General features: G+C 43.2%; 1 protein-coding gene across 8 annotated transcripts in view; it reads right to left on the bottom strand.

Annotated features, from left to right (window-relative positions):
* The window catches only part of SYTL2 (synaptotagmin like 2), a 120,136-nt gene extending 97,056 nt beyond the window's left edge, over positions 1 to 23,080 (bottom strand). For all 8 annotated transcript variants that reach the window (XM_032357437.1, XM_032357448.1, XM_032357449.1 and 5 more), the window contains exon 1: positions 22,942 to 23,080. The gene's annotated coding sequence lies outside the window, so the exon portion shown is untranslated. The remainder of the gene's footprint in view (positions 1 to 22,941) is intronic.
* Between the last annotated feature and the right edge of the window lie 782 nt (positions 23,081 to 23,862).

Below are 23,862 nucleotides of genomic sequence, written 5' to 3'. Positions count from 1 at the left end.
GAAGAAGGGAGAGAAGCACCGTAATCCATCAGTCCAACAATTATTTATTAAATGACTACTGCCTGTCTAACACTGTGCTTTCTCTTTCTAAATTCATCTACATTGCAAGAACAGTCTCCCAGCAGGTTCCTCTGATCCCTGGGTTCCCACATGTTAGAGAGAAAGAAAAGTTTGACGATCCTTGCTAGTCTGCTATTTAGGGAAACTGAGGTGTGCCCTGTGGTGTTGGCAGCTCCTGCCCCATCACACTTCCACAGCAGAAGAGAAAACCAAAGGACCTAGAAATCGCTTTAGGATAGAGAGATGAAGTATGATGTAGAAGAAGAAATGGGACATGTGAGCAAATGTGTATCTTCCAAGGCAAAAAACACTCAGTAAATACTCTGGCTCAAAGGAACTTCTGAAAAATATTCCACTCCTTGGCTCAGGTCATGATCCCAGGGTCCGGGACCGAGCCCCACAACGGGATCTCTGCTCAGCAGGGAGCCTGCTTCCCCCTCTCTCTCTGCCTGCTTCTCTGTCAAATAAATAAATAAATTTTTTTAAAAAATTCCACTCCTTTTGGAACTTGACTTGCACCTTTTCAGGAAGACATTTAAGTTTAAGTTTAAATTAAATTTAGGTTTAAAACAAAAGAGCAGACAAGGGGCACCTGGGTGGCTCATGGGTTAAGCCTCTACCTTCGGCTCAGGTCATGATCTCAGGGTCCTGGGATTGAACCCCACATCGGACTCTCTGCTCAGCAGGGAGCCTGCTTCCCCCTCTCTCTCTGCCTGCCTCTCTGCCTACTTGTGATCTCTCTCTCTCTGTGTCAAATAATTAAATAAAATCCCCCCCCCCCCAAAAAAAAATCAAGCAAACAAAAACTCCAGAAAGGAAGAGCCCTCCGCTTTGCTGGATGGAGCACTGAAGCACCTAGTTCCAACCTTTGCAGTGACTGAGGACTGGGAGTGGAGGGTTTCAGAAACAGCCACTGCAGGCCTGGGGGCTGACTCCATACCTAGCTGTGCTACCTACTAGCCTCTGCTTATCATTCAACTTGCCTCTACCTCAGTTTCCTCATCTGCAGAGGAAAGATCAGGATAAATGATCTCCTTACATCTTTCCTATTCTAAAGGTTGACCAGCCCTTTATCAATGTTTTTACCATCTAATCTGCCATCTGCTCCCTTTGTACCGTCCACTGTGGACACAGCAAACAGCTGTTTTCCACCACGCCTACAACAGCTCTTCAAATACACACTTGAATACTCTTACGAGTGCCCACTTCATTGTCTCACCTCTGGCCTAAATCAAAGTCCTGGATGAAGTAGGGTTAGCAAGATATTGAGAGTAACTCGTGTCGGGTCACATGCCTAAACTTTTGAGCTCATAAGGAAGAGAATACATGCAGCAAAAACTGTTTGCTTTCTCAGCTTCTTCAAACTGAGACCCAACACTCTCAACCTCATTCCCTGGGAGTTCTACCAACTGTTATAGGAATACAAAAGCTGCATGTAGAAGAGAAGGGGATTAATAACCCTGACATGCTAACAGTCTAGCTGAGATCAAATGTACACACAGTATGTAACTGGGGAATTCTATAGGACAGATTATTATTATGCACTCAATTTAGGTGTATACCCAGTAAGAGTCAAAGTAGGTCAGCTGAACAAGGTCAGATGAGGGGACAGTCTGCTCCAGGGAAAGCCTATTGTTCTGTAGAAGATTAAACTCTCTGAATCATAAAAAAAAGACTTAACTTGCCAGGGAAACCGTAACATCAACCCAGCCTCTGGTGGGGAGTGGTTTTCAAATTAGCTGTGACCCCAGGCTCTGCCAGTAGAACTCCCCCAAATCCACTCTTCTGGCATAGTTCAGAGTCAGCTATCTCACAAAGCAGTGGAGGCAGCTGACAGCCAAATGGTCTTTGCCTTTCTGTCTTCTAGTCCAACTCAGGGTTACTCATTTCTCTCTTAAACTGTAGCTTAATTTTCTAGTCCATTTAATCCAAACCATCTTTAAATGGGGCTCCTATGAAATGTCTCCTATGAAAAGTCTCCAAAAGGATTTTTTTTTCCTCTTCAAATACCTTTTAGAAACAGTAAATCAAAAAGACAAAACGATTTCACAAGAAAAGTAATCATAAAAGAGAACTGTTTGTTAATAAACTGTATCTCCCCACACCCAGATTCTTAGTTTCAGAGTTTGTTTTTACCTTTCCTCTTCATTACAAAATATAAATACTTTGTAAGGAAGGAAGTCATTTGAGAATTGTTATTAATCAAAGTCAATGTTTTTGAGATGAGTTGTTTTCTCTTGAGACTGAATTAAAAACCTTCTCTAATAGACAGACATGGAGAAAAGTCTCAGTCTCCTCAAAGTTTGATAAAATCCATGAAATGTAAACTGATATATCTCATAACCAGTGTTTTATAAACTTGTCCTTAAAAATCAAGGGCATGTTCCCAACATTTTCTGTCATGGAAAGTGTTCCAATGGGCAAATAAATAGGCATTTCCATGGCTAAGGGCTCACAGCTGTCAGATTATTTAGTTCTGCACAAATGAAAAATCCTATTACCAAAAAAAGCCTGAAGAATCTGTGGCTGGAAGTTGGCAAGTAATTGCATTTTCACATTGTTTTATTCAATACGCTTCCTCAATACAAATATGAACCCTGAAAAATATTTAATTAAAAATAACTATGTGGTCTAAAAAACACATCTAGCACAACTGGAAACATGTCAAAATGAGAAGTTAATGCTTTGCCATCTTTAAGTGATGGTGCTTTACAACTCATTAGAGAAAAGAGCTCACAGTTTCTCAGTCCCCATGCTCCAATGACTCAAAAGTACAGATTTAAACTCTGAAGGACAATAGAACAAGCAGTAAACCTTCTACTTCCTCAGGGTCACAGAGTGGAGTTCCATAGCTCCAAACTCAGAAGAATCCAAATTCCCAAACAGGCATCATGGATCTCCATGAACTGGTTCCTCAATGAGGGAACTTAAGTTTACAAAGTCTAACCTATTTATGTGGGCTTGAGTTCTACAATTTCATAATTTTAGGAAAAGAAAAAAAACATACTATTAGTGGAGAGGACAAGACACAGTCATGAATTCCCATTTCTTTCTATAAAAATTTAAATAATTATTTGAGGTTTACATAGAGGCAAAAGAAAAAAGCAGAATTTCCAGAAATTGCTCCAGGAACTCATGAAAAGTAGAGTCCTTCATCTGCACTTTCCTTTTAATAAATAAAATCAAGAAATACCAAGAAATAGATGGCCTTTTAAAATGCCTAGATTCCCGGGGCGCCTCCGTGGGTTAAAGCCTCTGCCTTCGGCTCAGGTCATGATCGCAGGGTCCTGGGATTGAGCCCTGCGTCGGGCTCTCTGCTCTGCGGGGAGCCTGCTTCCTCCTCTCTCTCTCTCTGCCTGCTTCTCTGCCTACTTGTGATCTCTGTAAAATAAATAAATAAAATCTTTAAAAATAATAATAATAAAATAAAATGCCTAGATTCCCTCTAATGATATTTGACATGAGTACCAAGACCATTCAGTGGGGAAAGGACAGACTTTTCAACAAATGTCTTGAGAAAACAGGATATCCACATGCAAAAGAATGAAGTTGGGCCCTTACCTAACACCATATACAAAAATTAACTCAAAATGAATCAAAGGCCTAAATATAAGACCTAAAACTAAAAAAACTCTTAGAAGAAAACACAGGGGAAAAGCTTCATAATATTGGATTTGCCAATGATCTCTTGGCTATGACACCAAAGGACAAGCTACGAAAGAAAAAAAAGAAAAACAAAAACAGACAAATGGGATTTCATGAAAGTAAAAGATTTTGTGTACCAAAAGACGCTACCCACTACCAACAAAGTAAAAAGGCAACCCACAGAATGGGAGAAAATACTGAAAATCATGTATCTGATAGGGGATTACTATCTAGGATACAAAGATAACTCCTAAAATTCAACAACAACAACAAATCCTGATTCAAAGTGAGCAAAGTACTTGAAGGGATATTTCTCTAAACGAGACCTACAAATGTCCAATAAGCACATGAAAAGATACTCAACATTACTAATCACTTGAGAAATCAAGTGAGATATCACCTCACATCCATTTGTGTTTTTTTTAAATTTTTTTATTATGTTCAGTTAGCCACTGTATAATAGTACATCTTTAGTTTTTGATATAGTATTCAATGATTCATTAGTTATATATAACTCCCAGTGCTCATCACAACACATGCCCTCCTTAATACCCAATCCCCCAACCCCTCTGCCATTTGAAACCTTCAGTTTGTTTCCCAGGATCATAGCAAGGAAGTCCACAATAGCTAAACTGTTGGAGGAGTCAAGATGCCCTTCAACAGACGAATGGACAAAAAAGATGTGGTCCATGTGCATAATGGACTATTATTCAGCCATCAGAAAAGGTGACTACCCACCTCACATCCATTTGAATGGCTACTATTAAAAACAAAAAACAAAACAAAAACAGAAAAGAACAAAGTGTTGGCAAGAATATAGAGAAACTGAAACCCTTGTTTCAGTTTCAGCACTGTTTCAGCACTTTGGTGGGTCTAAAATGGTAGAGCTACTGTGGTACACAGAAAGGCAGATTCTCAAAAAAATTAAAAACTGAAGTACCATATGATCCAGCAGTCTCATTTCCAGGTACATACCCAAAAGAATTGAAAGCAGGGTCTCAAAGACATATGTGTACACTCCTGTTCATAATATTATTCACAAGAGCTAACACACAAAAGCAACTCAAGTGTCCACTGATGGATGAACGGATAAGCAAAATGTGGTATATACATACAACTGAATATTACTGAACCTTAAAAAGGAAGGAAATTTTGGTATATGCTACAACATAGATGAATTTGAAGACATTGTACTAAGTGAAATAAGCCAGTCACAAAAGCAGAAATACTGTATGACTCCACTTCTATGAGGTACTTCGTCAAATCACAGAAGGATAAAGTAGAAGGGTAGTTGCCAGGGGCTGGGTGTAGGAAGAAAACAGGGAATTATTATTTAGTGGCAATAGAATTTCAGTGCAAGTGTAACTGAACCAATGGGAGTTCCCTCCTTGGTGAGTCACAGAAACTACACAAGGTGAGTTGTCACACAAAGGAAAAAACTTTATTTGCAGCAAATGAGAAGATCACGTGGAATAGCTTCCAAAGCCATAACTCAGAGAGAGAGAGAGAATGGGTACCTTTGTTTAGGGTTAGGATGAATATTCAGATAAGGGAAACTCTGTCATCATATGCAGAGGCGGGCATATAGGTGTACCTGTCCCTTAAGGAAACATGCCTATACATATATTTCATATTATGTAAATGAGATCAGGGATCCTCTTTGGGCAGAGAGTTTAGTATTACAATGAGGTGAAGGCAATTGCTGGTCATTCCAGGGGTCACTCCACCAGAGTCAGGGGTTTAGCTCCAAAGGTCTGAGCTAGCAGGTGTCATCAAGGCAGTCGGCATCACCTGAAGGTGTTTTCAGGCTTCATTTGCCTGAGGTAAGAGGAAAACTGGAAAGTTTAGGATAAACCTTAAGACAAAGGTTAGTGAGTACAAGCAGGTGGGCAGTAAGGTCAGGTCTTGGGGACTAACCGGTGACAGAGTTATAGAAATGGGATGGTGACAATGGCTACACAACACTTTGAATGTGATGCCACTGTAGAGGCAGAAAATGTTACAATGGGAAATTTTATGTGTATTTTACCAAAATTTAAGAAAAATGGGGAAAATGCCTACATTCCTATTTCCTTATAATACCACTAGGGAGAGGTCAAGTGGCTGTCAGGTATCCATATTCATGTTCCCGAATTACCACCCACTCTGTGACCTTGGGCAAGTGACTTAGACTCTCTTCGAGTCAGCTTTCTCACTGGCAAAATATCTCCTTGAACTTGTGAGGTGAGGATGAGATGAGTTTGCTTGTATAAAGTACTTAGCCTAGAGGACTACACACTACATATTCACTGTTGTTACTATCACCACCACTAAATCTATTCTCCATAATCTAAATAAAATTGTGTCCTACCATGAACAAATCATTTGCATTTCATTCTCTGAAAGTTGGTGGATGGCATGGCCCCAGATTCAACATCTGATTGAACAGTAACTGAATATTCTCTTCCTCAGCCAGAGCACACTCGTGGGAACTGTCCTTTGGACAGCAAGAGAAGGAAGCTACTTACGACCAATCACATTCACTCAGCAAACGTTAACCGTGTACCTTTTCTGCACCGAGCATCGTACAAGATGCTGATTTTATTTGCTCATGTTCAGCACCTGGCAAGGCCGTCTCTGGAACCCAAGCTGTTGTTTCCTTATTGAAGTGCGCTAATCATCAGAAAGAAATGTTGTATAAAAGCATTTCCCAGAATGAAATTAACAAGAATACAAGAGGCCCGCACCTATTTCTATTTTCCTTCCTGTAGTCCTATTAATAATAATTTAAAGAAAAAACAACTCTATTTACTTTCAACTCTAATAAAGCCAAATGTTCCCAGATAAATCTTTGCCCAAAATCTGTCGAGGAGGCAGACTTGGCAAAACGACGGAGCAGACCCTCCCTGGCCTTCCCTGGCAGGCACATGAACAGAGGCAAGAAGGCTGCGCCCCGAGACCCCAGGACTGGGTAGGAAAGGCACGCACCTGTATGGCGCATGCGCGAAAGCTACCTTCCTCTCAAACTACCTGCTGGGCACTAGCGGTGAACGCTTCTCAAATTTTAACCCTGACAGAGGCCCAGTTAAGATTGAGCCACTTGTAAATGTGATAGGATGATGAAATGATTTGATTATTAATTATCACCTTATAAAGTCACACCATGTGGTCAGGCAGCACAGAGATGAAAAAACAAAAACAAAAACAAAACACTCCTTTGGGAGTCAGACGCTCCAGGGCTATTTCATAGCTGTGTGACTCTGGGAAAACAGTAACTTCCCTAAGTTTCCTTTCCTTATCTATAGTATATGGGTCAAAATTCCTGCCTTTGAGGGTCTTTGTGGGGATTAAAGGGATTTGCACCACACACCTAGCTGATGTCTGACACACTAGAAACCCAACAGATGGACACTCCGCCCACCCTTTATTTTCAGGCAGGAAAAAATGTCCCAAGGAACTCGACTCTTGATTTACAGTAGTAATGAGAATGGATCCCAGGCAAATATTGCTCAGAATTTTTTAAGAGCCTAGTTCTGATAACTGAAATTTTTGGGACTCTGACAGCTATTAAAAACAAAAACTCAACAAAATCTTCTGAATGGCTCTTTCTCGCCCAAATTTTATAGTGGGCCATCAAGAAGCTTTCAGGTCTATTCTTCTGAGCACCATATGCATTCACAAGGCCATGTACACACTGGTCTTACGAACCGGGATAATCTTATGTAAAAAGTAAGACTCTCTGAGTCTTTCATATCTCTGACGTCTCGGCAAAGAAAGAAAGAGAGAGAGAGAGAGAGAAAGAAAGAAAGAAAGGATGGATGGATGGATTGGTTCTGTATCTGTAGCATTTTGGGGGAGTTTGACAGTTAGGTAGTCAGGGTCGGCGTCCCCAACAAGAAAACACAGTCAGGACAGCTAAGATAAAACAGCACTGACCTCTCGTTTTTTCAGCTTAGACAGGACTGCAACGACATTCTGCTTTGCAGCCTTTGCAGAAATGACTTCTGCAAAACATCCTAAAATAAGACAATTAACCCCAAAAGCATTTGTTACTATGACGGGCAAGGGGCAGGCAAGACCTAAGCCCCCAGATGTCAACAAGAAAAAACCATCAGCACATGGACATTAACCCAATAGGTAGACAGATACGTGACCAAAGCCCTGATTGGCACGACTCTGCACTCCCTGATTGCTTAAGAAAGTTCTGCCAAAGAGCTCATGAAAACCCCCAAACTTAGAAACTCTGGGGGCAACCCACTCGGGCCCTCCTCCCTCTCTGGGAGCCTTGTACTCTTGCTCAGTAAACTTTGCTCTGCTGCTGCCCACCACTCTTCGTCTGGTCTACCTCTTCATTCTTCAAAGGAGCACGATCAAGGACCCAGGCACTAAGGGAACAAAAATCCTATAATAATTTCATAGTGTGTTGAGGGGATCCCTAAGAGCAGTCCCAGGTTTTGCTCTTTACTAAGAGGACTCATAAGGCAGCATACAGCCATCCTCACAGCTACAATTTGTTACACTGAAAGGATACAAAGCATAATCAGCAAAAAAAAAAAAAAAAAAAAGGGCAGATGAGGTGAAGTCTGGGGATAACCAAGCATAAGCTTCTAAGAGTCCTCTCCCAAAAGAGTCACCCAGGAACACAAGTTCCGACAACATGTGTGAAATGTTACCAACGAGGGATCTCATTAGAGATTCAGCGCCCAGGATTTTTATTGGAGACTAGTCAGGTAAACACTCCCCACCTGGTATGTAACCAAATTCCAGACTCCCAGAAGGAAAGCAGGTGTTCGGCATCAACTGCATGGTTTGCACAAACCATTTAGGTCGGGTGAGTTATTCTTATCATTTAGAGTGGTATGAACCCTTCTCAAATCCAAGTTCCCAGCCACCAGTAAAGGACCAAGCTTGCAAGCAGGCCTGTCTAAGGATAAGCAGTCTCAGGCTTGTGGTGTGAATTCTTTCTGGCACATAGGGGAACAAATCTCCAAATATCTATCTAAGAGCCATCCACTGACCACTAAATTCTCAGAAGCAACTAATGTATTGAAATCCTTCAAAAACAAAATAGTGAACGTAATTCAGTGCTTCAAAATATATTCATTCAGCATTATTTGTACTGTGTCAGCCTGCTGTGCCCCAGGCATTAAGGAAATAACAAGTCTCTTAGTCTCCTTCCTTTAAGAACTTTCAGACCAAGAGGGAAGATAAGAGGAGTAGGTAAAGAGTAATAGCACAAGTTGGCATGAGATAATGGCCACAAAAGAAGTAGAAACTGGGCCAGGTAGAGAAGGGAGAGGAAATTTCCTGTATGATGAACCAGGAAGATTCTGGTAAGAATCTCTTGCCATTGAGCTGCAGTTTTAAGGACAGGTAGGATTTGGGAGTAAGTGACAGGCTAGTAGGAACTCAACGGGGGTGGGGATTGTATTACTCCAGGTACAGGAAGCTACGTGAAAAAAGTACAGCTAGAGAGAAAGAGGACTATGATTTGAATAGAAAACAGAGTTCATTGAAAGAGGTAACAGAAGATAAGAATTAAAAGCGGAGGTTGGAGGGGACTGGGTGACACAGTCAGTTAAGCATCAGGCTCAGTTTTTGGCTTGGATCATGATCACAGTGTTGTGAGATCGAGCCCCACCAGGTTCCACAATGGGTGGGGAGTCTGCTTAAGATTCTCCCTCTCCTGGGCACCTGTGTGGCTCAGTTAGCTAAGCATCTGCCTTTGACTCAGACCATGATGTCAGGGTCCTGGGAATGAGCCCCATATCAAGCTCCTTGCTCAGCAGGGAGTCTGCTTCTCCCTCTGTCCTTCCCCAAACTTGTATTCTCTCTCTCTCAAAAAAATAAATAAAATCTTTTTATAAAAAGGGGGGGGGGGTGCCTAGGTGGCTCAGTGGGTTAAGCCTCTGCCTTCGGCCCAGGTCATGATCCCAGGGTCCTGGGATTGAGCCCCACATCGGGCTCTCTGCTCAGCAGGGAGCCTGCTTCCCCTTTTCTCTCTGCCTCCCTCTTTGCCTACTTGTGATTTCTCTGTCAAATAAATAAATAAAATCTTAAAAAAAAAAAAAAAAGATTCTTCCTCTCCCCCTATGTCTTCCCCTGCTCATGTGCTCTCTTGCTGTCTCTCAAAATCTTAAATAAAAAATAAATAAAAACAAAGGCTGGTATCAGATCAGTGAAGGTCTCAAATGTCAGACTGAGATTGTCCTTTATGTGATATGTAATGGGAAGCACGTGTTGTGTGTGTGTGTTTACTTTTTCAATCATGCAAATTTAGCATGGTTAGTGACTATAAGCCATAGGGCCAAGACTTTTTCAGTAAACTTGACAATAGCCAACGAAGGCTGGAAGAAGCAGAGGAGGTGAAACATAAATATCATTTGGGGAGAACACGAGGAAGGAAGCAGTAACAACTTGCCTCAGGCAACATGCATGAATCAAAAAAGACTCAAGAGTTCTTAAACAGAGTTAATTTGTGCACCAAACCAAGAATGTTCAGAAAGATAGGCAAGTTAAAGGCAAAAACTAATAACACAGCAGACAATTCAGAGGACATATCTAGAACTCAGAGGGAGATGAGGAACCAGTGCTCAGGAGAGAGGCTGTGGCTGGAACTAGAAACATGGCAGTTGCCAACCTAGAGTCTCAGCAGGGTATGGTTGAACTCAGCAAGGGAAAGAATGCACTGAAAAAGCACAGAGAAGTGATGGGGGGGGGGGGGGGTAAGCACAGAGAGGAAAGCAGATGATATTGTACTTGTCGAGTGAAAAGAGAAAGAGCAGTCAGGTTGGAAAAACAAGACAGTAGTGTGTCACAAAGCTGGGGAAAGAGTTTCAGGGAAGAGGGAGCTGTCCACCTAGCCAAGTCCCGCAAGGAGCAGAGGCAGAGTGGAGCAGAGAAAATAACCCTAGACTTGGCAATGGGCATGTCACCAGGGACCTTTGCCAATCAAAGACAGGGAGGAACAGAAAATTGTCCCACAGAAAACTGTGTGAGAGCTAAAGCCTCTTGTCACTGTGAAAAAGAAGGTGAGATGAAGCTCTGGAGACTAGAGAAAATAGTAGAAAGGGGAAAGAGAGTAGTAGAAAGAAGAGATGACAGTGACAGTGCCTTTGGCTATGGTGCTAGGAGTGGCTGCCTGCTCCTTCTCTTTCAATGGGCAGAAAGGAGATGCTCAGGGATAGTCAAAGGTGCTCCTCACAGTCCAAAAGGACAGTGATGATTGTGCAAAGCAGCCACTTCCTCAGCCAGCCACAGTGGATAATGGCAGAATGAAGGGGGACTCAAAGGGCAGAACTGCCCTGGATCTTCCAATGGGACACTGGTGTGAAAGTGGTGGAGACTCCATTTTCAGCAAGACATGTGTCAACAGAAAAACCTCCCTATCAGAGGCAGATGGTTCATTTCACTCCAGAATTAATCATTTGCCGGTCACTAAATGTTCCTCTTGGGGAAAAGTGATCCTCTCTTCTGTTAGAAGCTTACCTGTTGGGTATCCAGCAGCAGGCACAATATTTTTCACCCAACACACAGACCCACTGGTAATCAGCATTTTGGAAAAGCCAAAGACTATACATGGCAAGTCCACAGCTATGCATCTCTTTTACCTCAAGCCAAAAGAACTTGGCTCTCGAGCTTGACAAACACATAAACACATAGACACACACACACTGAGAAGTTCTCTTTAGATAGACTACTTCAGTTCAAATCCTGACTCTTCCACTTATTAGCTTTATGATCTGAGACATCACTTAACCTCTGTGCTTTCTCACCGATAAAATGGGCTTAGCAATAGTACCTATCTCCTAAAGTCATGGTGAGGATTAAATGAGCTAATTTGTGTAAGTTTTCAATAACCGTTAGCTGTTCTATCTCATTTGAGTCTCACTATAATTCCATGAAGTAAAGCTAGGTAATCATTAATATCTCTTATTACTAACAAGGACACTGAGGCTCAGAGAAGAAATAACGTGAATAATTTTCACACAGAACAGGACACAAGGCAGGATCTTAAAAAGTCTCCTCAACAAGTTACACAAAGCTCTCTTTGATCAGCTTACTACCTATCTCTCTGGCCTCAGCTCCTTCCAGTCTTGTTTTGAACATAAAATTGTGCCCACCACACAATTTCCTGCCCTTCTTAACTTTCTAATCCTTGGTCAGCCATCAATCTCCTCTCAAGTGCTGCCTCTTCCAGGGAGCCCTTGGCACTTGATCCCCCTTCCCTCATGACCCCACCTCCTTCCTCTGTGCTTATATCTATTAACATCACATTGCATGGTAATCACAGAGGTCTGCCTTCCCCACTGATTTCGGAGCCTAAAACAATTTCTGGCATATGATAAACAATCAGCATGTGTTTGTCTAATGAACTCTCGCCTCAAAATCTGATATTTTTCCCACTAGAGCATACCTCACCTTTCATTAACAAATGTTCACTATCTAGTAATAGTCTAAAAAGAGGAGAAACAAAAACCAACCAATCATACAGTATTTAAATATTAAAACTAACACTAGGTCTTTGTAACTAGAAATAGGGAAACACACAAATACACCATTCAAAGACCTGACCCCTCCCACCCACAGTTCCTCAGCCTTTGTGCCTTTGGTCACAAAGGAAAGAGACTAATCCCAAATCTATCAAAGGATTCTGCCTAGGCTCCATTAACCCAGTGAGAAGGACCTGCACTTGGCCGAAGAAGAAGACAGGTTCAAAGACTCATAGCTAACACTCCCAGGAGGGATGTCTTCAGGAGTTTTTGGTTACATATTGCTCCCTGAGCACCATATGTCAGCCCAAAACTTGCTTCCAGTTCTTGACTTCCCAGAGAGTGATCCTGGGGAAAACTTAACAGAGAAGGAAAAAGCAAGCTCATCCACTCCAGCCTTACTTCCTCAAACACCAAGCAAACCCTGGTGCTCAGCTCCATGGTAAGGTCACATGTGTCCCCACAGAATCTGGCAGCTGGAGCCACATCTCCCCACACCCTTGGTTCCCAGTCACTGCCCAGATCATGTGGGGAAGCAAGTGTCTTCTCTACATCTAGGTATCTCTAGCAACCAAGATGAACCTCCCCAATGGCTCTCCCCAAGGAACTCTGGGCATATATCAGGTTTTCCCTCTGGTATGGATAAAGCAGACAACACTCAGGAAAACATAAATACAGACCTAGAAACACACAAACACAGTTGTACATACTTGTGTTTGACCTGACTACTGAAGGTAAAAGGCCAGCCAGTTTCTTGCAATTTGCCCATAAATGATTGTTTTGTGGCGCAAAACAATCTGCTCGTCCACTGAGGAAAACCAGGGACTGCTAACCGCAGCGGCACTTGCTGAGCACAAGACATTGAACAAACCACCACCCAAATTCAGCATGCACTCGGTGTCAACTACTCCTTGCATCTTAAAGTCAATTCCAGAGATTTGAAAAAATATATATTAATATCTTTCTGGATCTAAGCCTCAATCATTTGCCAAAAGCATATCTGGTCCTTTACTGAAAAATTAATATGCTTAGCTCCAAAGTAGAGCGTATTTATTCTCTTGGAATAATATGGCTCCAAGTGGTCCAGCCCATAGATTAGTATATGGAGTCACTATTTTCCTATACATATATACCTTCCTATTGAAGTCTTGAAATAAATAGTGGCCCCATCTCTACAAGCATTTTTTGCAGAAAGCCTTAAAATATATTTTATCTCTACCCCTAAGTCCAAAGAAATGTGCTGTCAGTCAATCCATCTTCCATAGCTTGGGCAGTGTTAATCATTTCCATAATTTAGGCTGTTCATCCTAAAAAGAAATCCAGTTATCTCATTCACAAGATTGAGACACTTTCATTAGTTCCTTGAAGCCTGCAAGGCAAAGGGCAGGTTTATGGCCTGGTTTCCCTGTTGGGCTTCCACCCACCACCTGAGCAGTCCCTCCAGCCACAACTTCTCAGCCCTGTACGCCAACACCATGGTTTCTCCCCTGGTATCCCACATCCTTCCTGCCTCGGTGCCATGGAACATGAAAGTCCTTGAACCTGTCCTTTCTACCCCATCCCCTTCTCAATCTAGCAAACTCCTCCTGGGCCATGGCTCCACCTCCTCTGTTGCCCACAACGTTCCCAGGCAGTGCTTTCTGCACAACGAGCTGTATGTATCTCCACCAGAACATTTCCACTGAACTGTAAGCACTCTTTACCTTTGTTGCCTTATCATGGGCATTTTCTTGTTCTTTTTTTAATTCACAGAATCTAGTTGTCAACTTAATGATGAGATAAAAACCCTATAAAAGAGTAGGGCAAATATCATCAGCTCCTATTTTCTCTAGGGAAATGGAAGCATCTGTAAAATTAAAGGATTTGATGAAATACAGTTGGATGATGGCAAACTCATGAGAGTTCCTGTACAACAGGAATTCTCATGAGCCAACAGAGGCAACCAAGAAGAAAGGAGGAGGAGAAGAGAGAGGGAAGGAAACGGGTGCTCAACAGCCATCCTGTGCAAGACACCATGTAAGACACTTTAATATATCCATTATCTCATGGATTCCTCAGAGCCACTTTGTGAGAAATGGAAGACAGATGCAATTTTTTCAGAAAAGAAAACTCAGATTCCGAGGGGGTAAGTTATTTGTTCAATCACACAATTAATAAATGGATCCGAGGTTTAGACTCACAGCTGTCTGACTGCAAAGCCAACTTGATTCCACAACTGTGGCCTCCCTAGGGAACATGCACTTCCAGACTCACACTTGCCCAAGGACACAATCCAGAAACACTTGCCTCACTATAGCCCCTCCCCTACCACCCTGCCAGCCACTATGCTTCACAAGATTCTAGCATCTGACGCTCCACCTGTGACTGCACCTCACAACCATCTGTTACTAACCATCAGAGGGCAACATATCCGCAGGATTCTAGCAAGAACATAGGGATTATATTTGCAGAAAGGTGGGGTATTATGCTAGTTGAAAAACACCTACAGGTGCATGCTATCAGAGTAAAAAAGTATCATATTCAAGTGGTCTGAGTAGGGTTACTGGTACAAAGAATTCTGTCATAAATCTCTACAACACGAGGACCAACTTTGTTTTTACTCCCATTCTTCATATATTCCTTCTCATTTATCAAGTTGTAATACCCCCAAATAAAATGTAATTGGGGTCTTCGAGAAATTAAGCATAAAGAAGTAATTACTTGCCAGTTCTCTAGATCATATTTCACTTATTCTTGTCCTGGGCAATCCTGCTTTGTAATTGCCAAGTAGGCACCTGACCCCTTAGGCTATGGTATGATGGGAAAACCAGATTTTTCTCCTGAAAGACTTATATCAAGTCCATCATTACTGCTTCTATGGTAACAGAAATGTTCCCAGTTTCCTAGAACAGTCCCAGTTTCAAATATAATAATCTGTTATGAGCCTCATGCCAAGCATTTTGCTTCAACCCAGCATTGAGTAAATGTGGATCTAACATCCTCACTCTACAGAAGTCCCCCAAAAGAGGCAGTACTGGCTAGGGGACAGAGCTTAGGCTTCCAGTGAAGGTAAGTAACCAGAATTCAAGTATTTGTTTTGCCATTCACTAACTGTTGACCTTGGGCAATGTACTTAACTTCCGTGCTTCTATTTCCTCATCAGTAAAATGGGTAATCATCTTCTAGTTCAGAGACCTGTCCTTCCAATTAGATGAGCAAAGGCCTGGCAAGGGACTGACACATAGGACATACTCAGTTGACAGTAAACATTCTTTTTATCACCATATTCTTGCTATTCATAACATCCCTAAAAGGAATAAAAAAGAAAGATACAATTTTGCACTTTTTTTTTAAAGATTTTATTTATTTATTTGACAGACAGAGATCACAAGTAGGCAGAGAGGCAGGCGGAGAGAAAGGAGGAAGCAGGCTCCCTGCCGAGGAGAGAGCCTGATGCAGGGCTCAATCCCAGGACCCTGGGGTCATGACCTGAGCTGAAGGCAGAGGCTTTAACCCTCTAAGCCACCCAGGCACCCCCAATTTCACACTTATAAGCAAAGACCATAAATGCTGTGATCTATCTGATGGAAACAGAGCTACTACTTTACTTCCTAAGACATAGCACTTCAGCTACTATATTACAGCCCAGTACTGATACTGAAATGGGGCGTTAAGTTGCTGACTCATCACTTTGTAACTTAGTCTCACCCCCAGATATTTCCTGCAAGACTTCAACTTAATTACCACTGTCTCTAGGTAATAAAATTTCCTGAATATCATGCAACAGGCTCATTTTCAAGTATTATCTTGTAAGGTCAAAGCATCTGCCAAGCTACGTATCCTCATTCTGCATATAGAACTGTTTTCAGCGTCTTCCTTCCATGAACGACAGAGTGGAATGCTATGAGGGTACAGGCAGACACCCTGTGGGTGAATGTGAAGTCCTCATATTTTACAATGAAAGTGACATTTTTGTTTGGAAAGATTATTCTCTGAGGATCGAAAGCATGGACTCTAGAGTCTAGAGTCAGACTACCAGGGTTCAAATCCCTAGTCGCCTTCTTACTAGCTACGTCATCTTGGATAACTTATTCAACTTATCTGTGCCTTAATTTCATCATCATCAAAGGGAGAAAACAACAGTACTCAAAATAGTATCGATAAGAGACTACTCTGAGGATTAAATAAATGGACATAGGTACAGTACTTAGAACACTGCCTAGTACATAGTGACGGCCCAGACATCATCATCATCATTTACTTGCCTCACAGGGTTTAAAAAAGCAATCTGAAGCAAAGAGCGATAATGAAATATTATATTAGCAATAAAGGACATACCAGAATTTTGAACATGCCAAAAATACTTTTGAAATGACTTTTGAGGAAGATGAGCCCTACCTAACCCATTACTGACCCCAGGGGCTTCAGTACAGTAGACAAGTAACATTTGCCCCTGAATGCTTGAGGTTTCAACTATTCACAAGGCACCTCAAATACATGACACAGAGAAACTGTAGTTATATCAAAAATGGCACCAGACAGGTGAGTCCTTAATAGATGAGTCTTTGACCAAACACCCAGCAACACTATCTCAAGACATTTTTGCTGGTTTCATTGATTCAATGTGACCTCATTTAATATTCAGAGCAACTTAATGAGGCAGGTGTGATCATTCCCATTTTAAAGACACACTGGAGAAATGAAATGCCATGGCGACAGTCGCAGACTTGGGGTAGCAAAGGTCTCAGGATGCACACCGTGACCACGTGCCAAGATGGGAAGCCTGAAACAATCGGAGAACCACTCTAATGAGAGTCCAAGAATTAAACTGAAAACCCAGACTCCTAACTCCTAAAACTCAAATGACTAGTCTAAAACAAGCAATGGTAAAGAATCTTCCCTAATAAATCTAACATGCCAAAGTCCAGCCTTTCTCCCAGGGCAGATTGCTGGTAGAAGCGGTGGGAGTGGGGCAGGCACAGATCTGACTGAGCCACATGGCTTGGCCTGGGATCCATCCCCTGCCCTCAACCCCGAAGCCCTGTGTTTTAATCAGCTGACTCAGTCAGTGGCAGGAGAGCCCAGGCGCCTGTGGCCATGAGTAATGGTGGCACAAAACACATCTGTCTAATCAGAAGCTGATGGCATCTGTTCTGTCCATACTTAGGGTAAAAGAATGCTTCTGCAAGGGAAAAAAGAAATGTCTAGTCACCCAGAAGTTTAACAATGCCAGTCTTTCTCCCTCTGACTTGGAACGCAAATTTGTGGAACTGTTTACTGGTTCTTATATTCCTACCCCTCAAGTATTTCTTGGTGCTTTTACAGAAAGAGGACTTATGTAAAAACAATAAACCAAGTCCATTTCTATTAGTAGTAGCTGTGAAGTGTCTAAAAAGTGTGGCATTAGGAAAGGCTTTATTTTGGCCTTTAAAAAAAATCTTGTTATTATGCAGGATAGTGCATAGGAAAGTGTTTTTGTAAGTTGAAAGTATGCATTTCACATACATAAAGACATCAGTGCAACTACCTGACAGTCACCGTACCATATTTCGGCAAAAATTTCATTTCAGAAGAGTCATTCATTCTTTCATTTGTTCATTTAGTAATTCATTAAAAATACTTTACTAAGTTCCCATTGAGTGTTACGCAATGTAGGTGCAGAATGAAACCAGCCCATCCAAGTCTGTGGGAGCTCAGTCTTTTCCCAAATTGGTCTTTTCATCTCCATCATATTCCAGCCCCACCCGGTACTCTCTGCTCTCTCCTGTCTCTCTCCCTCTCCCTCCTCCTTCCCTGTATCTCCCTCTCCTTGAGTTCTGAGACATTCAAGAGTGTGCTTCTCCCACATTCTGCAGAAGTCACAGCACAAGGCCAAGTACCCAGTACGTAGTGACACATAGAGCCTCATAACCAGAAATAACCTTTTACTATACACTTCTGTCAACCAATCTTCCCCAAAGTTCCCGAAAGCAGTTCTCCCTCCCCCAAATCTAAGAAGGTTCTAGATTAATAGTAATAAAGAGATGAGCAGAAACAATTCTTCTCTCATTGATCTATGGATCATGTGTTCTGGGTGAGGGTGTCAACGGGGGAGACGCTTAGAATATTATAAGGGGCATTAAAAGCTGGAAGCAACAGGAATTGGAAACATTTTCCCCACATGTGATTTATCTGATGCGGTAATTCTCTACCAAAGTTCCATGTGGGCAGATATAGATGAAAAAACAACCAGGATCATAGATTTTTAAGACTCAAAGTTCCCTCCCCTGGTCCTAATTCCTTACTTTACAAAGAAACCAAGGTTCAAGGAGAAGGCATAACTAAGAATACACAGCTTGTCTTTGGGGCAGGAAAAGAAGCCGAGAAGCCTGCCTCCCAATACAGGGACCCTTCCAGAACTGCCAGGAGCTGAATGCTTGCATGCCGGGAGCAGCCCTTGAGGCAGTGGCTTCCGTGTTCAGCCACGCCCCTACAGGCACCCCACCTTTCCAGTTACTCTCCCTGTTTCTTCCTTGTACACCTCTGCCCTTGCTTAAGGCAACGAGAGACAGCCCTGGGATTCTAGGATTCTCTGTGCCAATGAAGAGCTCTCATGAATGGCAAGCCCACCTTTTATTCTGTGAGATGGGACTATTTCCTGTCCTTTTCTTCAGTTTAGAATTGTGATGATGATCAACGAGATGCTAGCCATTAAGGTATCATATTCTTTCAAGAAAATTTAGAGTAGGAATCCAATAGAGCATTTGCACTGTAGTTAAGTCCTACAGAAATGTTAACCCATGAGCTGGATTCCAGCATTTTATAAAGACCTCTAATACTTTTGATCTTTCTACATTTAAACATCTTTTTTTTTTTAATAGCACATACACTTGCACACAATTCAAGTAATAATCACACCCGACCCTTGGTCCTCGAAAGTGACTCTGGTAGGGGAAGACAGAGCGGGTGTCATTATCCGCCATTTACAGAAGGGAAAACCGGTTCAGAGAAGCTACCTGTGTTACCCGAAGTCACACAGGTAATAAAATGCATTGCAGAAGCAATGACCTTATCGAAGGCTCCTTCTTGCACAGTTTAGTTTTGGAGTTTTCTGCTCACATTTTGCACTTCAACAACACTGAAGAGCTACCTTTTTGGTTACATTTGAGACCTTTAAGACACTTGAGACACATGAGTCATTTCACAAGAAACACAGCTTGATCCTGAAGGCCAGTAACATTTCGTCCGCCACCCGCTGGCAGGCACTTCCCTCTGCTGGAAACTCTATGACACCAGGGAATTAACTATGGGGCAGGGTAGACTTTGGGGTTCACAAACGATATTAACCTTATGATGACTTTAAATATTTTTTATAAGTTCTTTTTTAAACATTTTATTTGTCAGAAAGAGAGAAAGAGCACAAGCAGGAGGAGGCAGGCAAAGGGAGTAGCAGGTTCCCCACTGAGCAAGGAGCCTGATGTGGGACTCAATCCCAGAACCCTGAGATCACGACTGGAGCTGAAGGTAGATGCTTAACTGACTGAGCCACCCAGGGAGTTTGAGATGACTTTTTTTTTTTAAGTTTATTTATTTATTTATTTATTAGCAATCTCTACACCCAACATAGGGCTCAACCTCACAACCCCAAGATCAAGAGTTACCTGCTCTTCTGACTGAGCCAGCCAGGTGTCCCATCATTAGTTCATTTTTTTTTTTATTGTATTCATATAGATACAGAGAAAAAGATCTGGAAGGCTAGCTCCCAAGGTTTGCCTTGGGTGTTTCTGAGTATGGATCTATTATTATTATTATTATTCTGTATTTTGTCTTTTTCTACAATGAAAATATATTTATATATATATACATACACACACACCCCACTGGTAATAAGAAAACAAATAATGATCTCATCACTTGTATGTGTAATCTAAAAAGAGATGAACTCACAGAACCAGGGAATAGAATGGTGGTTTCCAGAGACCAGGGAGTGGGAGAAATGGGGAGATGTTGGTCAAAGGGTACAAACTTCCAGTTAAAAGATGACTTAAGTTCTGAAGATATAATAGAAAACATGGTGACTGTTTTTAGCAACACTATATATATATATATACACATATATATATTTGCTAAGAAACTAACTTTTAAATGTTCTCATTGCAAAAAAAAAATAGTAGCAATATATATACATATGAAACCATCATGGACTTATAAAATGTTATATTCCACTTATATCTTAATAAAGCTGGTGGGGGGATCAAACAATAAAGAACTTTTTATTTTTAAAACACACTCTTCATTTGGATAAATAGGAAAAGGGTTGTCTCCACAAGGGGTTGGGAAGCTCTATTCCAGAAAACTATGTGCATAAAAAACGTAAATAGTATCCAAACCACCAGACCAGTATCTTTTCCCTACTTCTCCATTTGGATACTGTCAGCCCCCAAGAATAGAAAACAATATGTCAGGACACCAATTTTACATAAATATTTTAGGGGAAAAACTTGTTTTATATATTGAAACCAAGTTCAACATATGAAATTGCATGGAAAAAAATCACATAAATTCTTAAAATAATTTTCAAGCTTGCTGGGATCAATCTGAACTATACCCTAACCCCTTGTCAGTTTCATTATTGGAGATTTCTTCTACAGAGATGTTTGGGAAGCCCTAAGGCAAACACTACCATCTTATCTACCTTCTTTTTTGGGAGAGACCTGTCAGTCCAAAAAAAAAAAAAAAAAAATCTTTTTTTTTTTTCATCTATAATAACTTTCAAATTCTTTATAAAACAGGTGGCAGAAAACACATTACCAGGCAAATCTGGAAGGCCACAGGGGCATAGCTCACTCTGCCTCCCTTGCCTAGAGGGGAGAACTGCCTGGCCTGGCACCCTTGGTTCTGAGGATGGTGAGGCCCAGGCTGCCCCATTTCGACAGGACAGCAGACCACTCTGCACAAGGTGCTAATTCATTCATTCCACAAATGTTTATTGAGCAAAGCCTGAGAAAGGCCTCTTAGGGGACAGCGGGATCATTCACAAGCCAACGGTCATGTCTAACGGATCAGATGTGGACAATCAATCTTTTATTAGACCTCAAACCACTTCTAGGATAAAGCAAACAGGGCTCCTGCCCCACTCACTTACTAGCAGCTGGGGGGAATCAGGCAGGCATTCTGGAAAAGGACTGCTGTTTGAGAGAGGCTAAGGCAGTCACTTATTCCCACCAGAATGACTGAAACTCCTGCACCATAAATGGCGTGACTTCTCTAAAATGCTTTAAACAGTGTCTGGCACCTACTAAGAGCTCAGTAATAGTTATTTTTGCTGTACAATTCCAACTTGCCCTTACTCAAGCAGCACCAGAAAAGGTGGGAAAAAACACAGGTTTTAGAATCAGAGAGACTAGATTTGAATCCCAGCTATGTTGCTTACTAGCTATGTGACTAAGGGAAGCAAACTTTCTGAGCCTCAGTTTCTCATTTGTAAAATGGGGTAAATGTCAGTATACCTCTCCTCATGTGGCTTTGTGAGAACTAAAGACATATGATATGCAAAGAAGAATGGCCCATAAATGCCCCAAAAAGACAGTCAGTATTGTCACTGCCCTGCCTCCTTCCCTACCACTCTGGGCAGGTCCTGGCATCTGATGTCATCCAGACACCACGCTAAGGGGACAGAAGCCCTACAGGGGTAAAGGGAGGGGAGGGAGCACCTGGAGACCTTCCACAGTACCCCCCCCCCCCACACACACACCCTATCAAAGACTTCACCTCCTTTCAATCATCTTCTGTTTGGCTGCTGCATCCAACTGACAGCTGGGCCACCATTCCCTCACTGGGAATGACTGCCAAGAAGGGAAGCTGGACAGCAATTTGAATCCATCCCACATTCCCATGTCTGTCTGTGTCCAGCCCACTGGGCTTCCTCCGCACATCCCTGCCAGGCTGTATGGGTCAGGAGGCTGACCCTCTGTTCTTCCAGGCTTCCATCTCAACCCAGAGCCCAAAACTCTAAAGGCCGCTGTTCACAAACCAGCACTAAATGAAAATAAGGACTTCGCATTCGGACAGAAAATGGAGCCCCTCAAAGTCCAAGGGGATTTATAAAGGCGGGAGGGGGAAAAGGGAAGAGGGAGGAAACAGGATGGGTGCGGAGAGAGAGGCCCACTGCGGATGGAGCGCTGGTTGCTGATCCTGGAGGATGATAAATCCTGTGATTTAGAACTCACGACGGGACCAGGTCTGGGTGTGGGAACATAATTCCAAAACAAAAACTGCTTGCTTTCAAGTAAAAATCATCAGTCCCCAAGTTCCCCTTCCCAACACCCCACCTGTAGATAGGTCCTAACGCCGTACTTGACTTCACCTGAGCAATCTGGGGGCAGTACCTCTGCGGCCAGGTCCCTCCAACAGCCAGCCCAAAGCCCAGGGTCAGTCCTCAAAAGCCCCAAGAAACGCGACAGAGCAGCAGAACCCCCCGCCTACCCGGTACCTCGGTTTCCTGAAGCCTCGGCTCCGCGGGCTTACAGGCGGGGTTTTGAAGGAGGGAGCTTGCCGGGTGCCGAAACGCTCCTCGCGTTTTAGAACTCAGAACACTACAAAGCATCGTCAACAGCAACACCTTCCTCATTTACGAGAGACCCGGAGAGGGCAAGAAAGTTGGCCGAGCGGGCAGAGAAATCGAGACTGGAACCCCGCCGCTGTCAGTCGCAGCCGGGCAGGGAGAGCTTCTCGCCATCCCGCGTCCCCAGGTCCGCAGACCCAGCGGAGTGGTGCAAACCCCGAAACTCGCGGCGCGGCGCGTTACCTTCCTCCAGACGCGGCTCGGCGAGCCTCCTCTCCCCAGAAAGCGCGCGGGACGCTGCGGCCCGCACCCGTCCAGGTGTTGCCCCACCGCTGTCCGCGCCCGGCTGCGGCCGCAGGCTCCCCTCTGCGGGCGGCGGGCGGGCACGCAGGGGCGGTTCCCGGGAGCGCGGACCAATGGCGTGGCGCCAGTGCCTCGCCCCGCCCCGCTCCCGGCGCCCGGGCGCTCCGGCCGGCTCCCCAGCCCTTCTCGCACTGCCCTGCGCCCCTCCTGTTTCTTCGCTCCCGTCTTGGCCCACCCCACCCCGCTCCTCAAGTGCACCTTGCCCTCAACTTTTTTCACCGTGCAGAGAAAGAGTTCAGCACTTACTTTTTGACCACTGTGCGTTAGGCGTCCCTGAACCCCAAAAAGGTGGCGGGCAAGGACCCCTCCGTTCAGAGAACGAGGTCAGCCACCGGGAAAGGGGGTGGGATCAAGATGCTTTAACCGCTCGAATGTGTAAAATAGGTAAAAATACTTCACAAGTTGTTAAGAAGACTAATTGAAGTGGTGCTTTAAAAGTAGCCCATAATACCTAGATCAGTTGTGAGCCCTGTTTCCTGTCTGAGCCACCCCATGGGTGTGCAATAAGGACAGGTTCGCTCCGGGAAGGTGCTGGAAGGCATTAAATCAGGGTCAGTTTTAAAAAGTTACCGATGGTGGGGCCAGCTCAATCAAACTTATGGAAGAGGTAAACCTTAAGGCCTTCTTTTTTCTCCTCATCTCCCCCGTTTGTGTTGCCCAGCCAACTGAGGGTGGCCCAGGTTCGCCTTCTGTGCTTCCAAAAATCTTCCTTCTCTCAAACTTGCAAGTGCGGATCCCCAAGGATTTCATTCGGTGCTGGGTGCTGGGATGCTCACCTGGCCGGGGAATCCTTGCGCTGCC

The sequence above is a fragment of the Mustela erminea genome, chromosome 9 (assembly GCF_009829155.1).
Source record: "Mustela erminea isolate mMusErm1 chromosome 9, mMusErm1.Pri, whole genome shotgun sequence".
In the NCBI taxonomy this organism is placed as follows: Eukaryota; Metazoa; Chordata; class Mammalia; order Carnivora; family Mustelidae; genus Mustela; species Mustela erminea.
This window is presented reverse-complemented; position numbering and strand designations above follow the sequence as displayed.